Here is a 4,957-nt window from a genome sequence, read left to right on the forward strand (position 1 = left end):
TATTGTGATGTTCGGTTTTATTAATTATTTGGTAAAATACTAAAATATGGTTATATAATCTTGTGTGAGTATATMTGTATATGGATTATTTTATTAATGGAAAAAGGAAGCTATGTACTTGCTATTTATAGCAAGTACAAGTGAAAGGGGGAAGGTTTTTTTTTTATTACTATTTTGGGATCACATCTCTACTTTCTTTGGAAGATCAGAAAAAGAAATAGAAGCTAGTCTTCAGGACAAAGGTGAGTGATTAATGATTTCCTTCTTTGACTAAAAGCTTTATTCGGCTTTGTGTTTAAGTTTTGATGATTACCGATAGTCAWAAAATGTTTCTATTTATTGACCGGACTTCAAAATAAGCAAGAATCGTCCGGATACGTGTCTATCCGGCTATAATGYCGTCCGGATACATGTCTATCCGGCTATAGCGACGTCCAATTTCATTCCTATCCGGCTATAGCRCCGTCCGGATACATTTCTATCCGRTTATAGCGCCGTCCRGATTCGTTYATATCCGATTATAGAGCCATCCGTACTTGTTTCTATCAGGCTRCAAGAATTGTCCRGATTCCTTATCCAGCTAAAGGACCAACCGRATTTCCTATCCARTAAAAGAGTTGACCGGATTCTTGTCTATCCGGCTGAACTGTTGACAAGATTCATACCTTATCTAGTTAAAAAGTTGTTCAGTGAAAACCTTTAATGTTTGGAAAACTTTCCAAGTGGCGGTGTAACCACGATAGACGAAATGGCGGTGTAACGCGATAGATAATTTATGGAAGGTTATACTAAAATAATGATTTGTCATTTCTTGAACTTTGAAGTAAGTTGTGTTTAATACAAGGAATTTTCACTCACTAGACCTTTTTGGTCTAACGCTCAATTATTGTACTAATATGTTTTTGCAGGTCAACAGGCTAGGATAATGGCAAGGGAAAAATGTAAAGACCTGTGTTTAAAAAAATATGTTGTAATCAATCAAGTGTTTGTAAAACTCATATTTTCTCTTCTTAAGCAAACATGATAACTTGAATGTTGTATTACGTTGGTTTAAATCTGTATGGCAATGTATGTATGATAATGCTATCAGTGAAGTAGTATTGTTTCTGTATGGATTTTGGTGGGTTTTTACACAGACTCAACATTTGTTAGATATCATCACAAGTATTTGTGATAACCAGATTTTTGGTTGTCACCTGAGGTAATAAATATGTGATTATTTGTTATATGTGATTACGTGACAGCATGATAAATTGATATATTTGATCATGCTAATATGTGAAAATATGCATAATGTAGATGCATGAATGAGATTATGTATATATGGATGCACATGTATGTATAATATATATATATATATATGTGTGTGTGTGTGTGTGTGTGTGTGTGGCTAATTGATATATGCATAAGTATGGATGCATGGGTTGTGTGTATGTGTGAGTACAGCCGACCTTTCCTGTTAAGGAAAGATATAAAAGGAGGGTTTTGACCCCCCATTTCATCTTCTTGGTGAATCTCATTAAATTTGGGTGATTTAAAAGAAAAGAGCTGACCGAATTATTTCTTGAATAAAGATCAAGTCGGTTTTCAAAAGGAAGTTGCATAAGATGAGTGGTTTATACTGTTATAAACTCTTCATAGTTGTAAAACTGATAGTAGGAACTTTGTTTCTTGAATTAAAAGTTAAACTTTGAAGTGTTATCCGGAATAGGCTTAAACCGGCCAAGAGTCAGTCGGTTTAGCCATAAACCGGACAAGGGTTAGGCGATTTAAAGCTCTAAACCGGTTAAGGCTTAAACCATTTATAAATAAACCGCTTGAGTATTATCCGGATTAGTCTTAAACCGGTCAAGGCATAAATGGTTTAGCCTAAAATCGGACAAGTGTTAAGCAATTTATAAATATTGAGTTTATGTTTTGAACGGAGAAGTATGAATACGACTATGTGTTGTCCGGATTTGTTATCCGGACAAAAGTGTTAGAATTCTCTTAAGTGTTAAATCGGACATGCCTTGGGCGTTGTATTGTCCGGATGTGGTAAATCGGTCAAGACTTGACCGGAGATGAAGTCTGGCCAAGTCTATGTTGACTGGTTTTGTATTATGACTTGTGCATGGTTTATATATAATTGTTTTTATATATATAAAATGGGAATTTTGATAAAGATGATTTTGAACTGATAAATCCATTGACTGCGGTATAAATGGAATTATTTTGTGAAATGTTTTTGATGAAGAAATAAGGGTGACATATCAAGGAGATGTGTACCATGGGATAAAGGTGGCATATCAAGGAGAGATGTACCTTTGGATATAAGGGTGGCATTTGTGTGTGTTATGTGATATAACTCTTACTATTATATCCTTTTAAAATTACCGTGGTCTGGAATATTTATTTCTTTGTGATTTAAAGGTTTAAGATCGGGGTTTTTATTGGAAATCATGGTCTGGATGTTATGGAGGAGGAAATAACAGGTTTGACCTGAAACTTGAAATAAACCTTGTTTGAGTGAAAAAGGTTTAAAAGTGGCATTATATGGAGCCTGGTTGATTCAAACCTATAAAGGTTTGGGGTATGTTATCTGAATAGCTGAATGTTTGACTTGAAAAGTGGAAAAGTACTGGTATTATGTCCTTATTTGTTCATATATTTGTTACTTATATGAAAAGTTATTTTGTACAAAGTTTTGTTGATTTTCACCCTGCAATAACATAAATAGGGTAACTCACTAGACCTTTCGGTCTAACCCTCGTTTTGTTATTTTAAATATGTATTGCAGGAGGTATGGACGGTAAGGGAAAGGGGAAAATATGATATTTTCCTATATGCATATCTGCATGAAGATTTGACTATGATGTATAGTTTTGATTGATAAACGTTGATTAGTACAAGAAATGTATTTTGAATTTTTGGACCATGTATTTTGTAATGGTAGATTCTTGTATTAAGGGACCTGAGTGATGTACAAACATGTATTTTTCATATGTGAAATATATGTTATCTGCAATGTGTGGTAGGGGGCATTACAGTATTACATCATAGGGAAATGCAACCTCGACCATTTATCTACGCCGACCTCGTCCATAAGTAAAGTACCATTAATATCATAGGTTGTCCATTAACAGATTGAACTTCACCACCGTGTATGCTTTGCATGTCTTCTAAAATAATTTTTCCTTGGCCCTTACTCGTCTATCTCTTGTCTAAGCATTCATCTCTAAATGTTGACAACAAAGACCATGATGAACACTTGGATAGACAGTTGTAGTGGCTTGGTTAATGGAAGCAGCTATATCATATATGAATACCAACCCTTCCACTTCTCAGATGCATTTATTCAACATCGTTAAGAACCAAGTGCATGACTCTTACTCTTAGATCTGCCCACTTCTAATGCAATCAAAACGATTTGATTATTTGCATTCATGCCAACAGCTAAGTACATGGTGCCCAAAAAACGCCCATTCAAATGAGCACCTTCTATTACCATCAACGACCTCAAGTTATTAAAAAAAACGTCTGAATCTGCAAAAAAATTACGTGCTTTACATAAAAGTCAACACTTATATGATTGTAAAGGGGGTTGATATCCCCACCCCCTTACGTCACTTTTTTCACATACTCACTCCCTCACATACTCACCCCCTCACATTCAACCAAATTTTTTAAAATTATAATTTTAAATTTACATTTTATACCCTAAAATTAGTTAATTAATTTACTTTACATCATTTACTTTTAAATTTTTCATTTTACATCTTTATCAAATTAACATACATAATCGTATATCAATTAAAAATACATTTTTATTTTAACAAGTTACACAATTATAATCGTCTCGTTAATACTTTCAAAATGAGTCCAATATTGAATAGTTTTTGAGTTATTATATTATTATATATTATATATATTGTGAAAAAATATTTTTAATATTTATGATTTATACTTTTATAGTTATTTATTTAATTTATGATACATCATTTATTTTTACACCATTATCACATTAAAATACATAATTTTATATTAACTAAAATTAGATCTAACAACTAAATTAGCCTATCAGGAAGCATTTCATACCCTTTATTCTTGTTCTTCTTACATATTTATTTTTTAATATACTTGTTAATTTTAAATTATATTTCATATTCCGTAGTTACTTAATTAATTTATTTTTATAGTTTTGTTTTTTCTATTTTTTGTTTTATACCTTTATCATATTAAGATACATAATTATATATTAACTAAAATACGTTAAAAAATACATTCTAACTTTAACAAGTTACATCATTATAATCGTCTTGTCAATACCTTTAAAATAAGTCTAATATTGAATATTTTTTATTTAATTATATTATTATATCATATATTACTACGAAAAAATATTTTTAACACTTATACTTTACACTCTTGTAGTTAATTTTGTAATTTATGGTATGTCCTTTTGTTTTTTATTTTTCATTTTACACCCTTATCACATTAACATAATTGTATATTAATTTAAAAAATATGTTTTTATTTTAACAAGTTATACCATTATAAATTGTCTTCTCAATACCTTCGAAATTTATTAATATTGAATATTTTTTGATTTAAATTATATTATTATATGATATATATTACAAAAGAATATTTTTATCACTTACACTTTATACCATTATATTTATTTAATTTTTGAGTACATCCCTTACTTTTTCGTTTTTCGTTTTGCACTTTTATCACATTAACATACAATTGTATATTAAACTAAAATACGCTAAAAATATATTTTCATTTTAACAAACTACACTATTATAATCGTTTCGTCAATATCTTCAAAATAGTCTAATATTTTTTTTTGTATTTAATTATATGACCATAAAAATATAAATATAACAAGGATATAAAATAAAAATAAAAAAGTAAAAAAGTAAAAAAAATCTATATCGTTGTATTGTGCGAGTATTCTTTTATTATTTAT

This window comes from Cynara cardunculus (genome assembly GCF_001531365.2).
Source record: "Cynara cardunculus var. scolymus isolate 2C chromosome LG 6, CcrdV1, whole genome shotgun sequence".
In the NCBI taxonomy this organism is placed as follows: domain Eukaryota; kingdom Viridiplantae; phylum Streptophyta; class Magnoliopsida; order Asterales; family Asteraceae; genus Cynara; species Cynara cardunculus.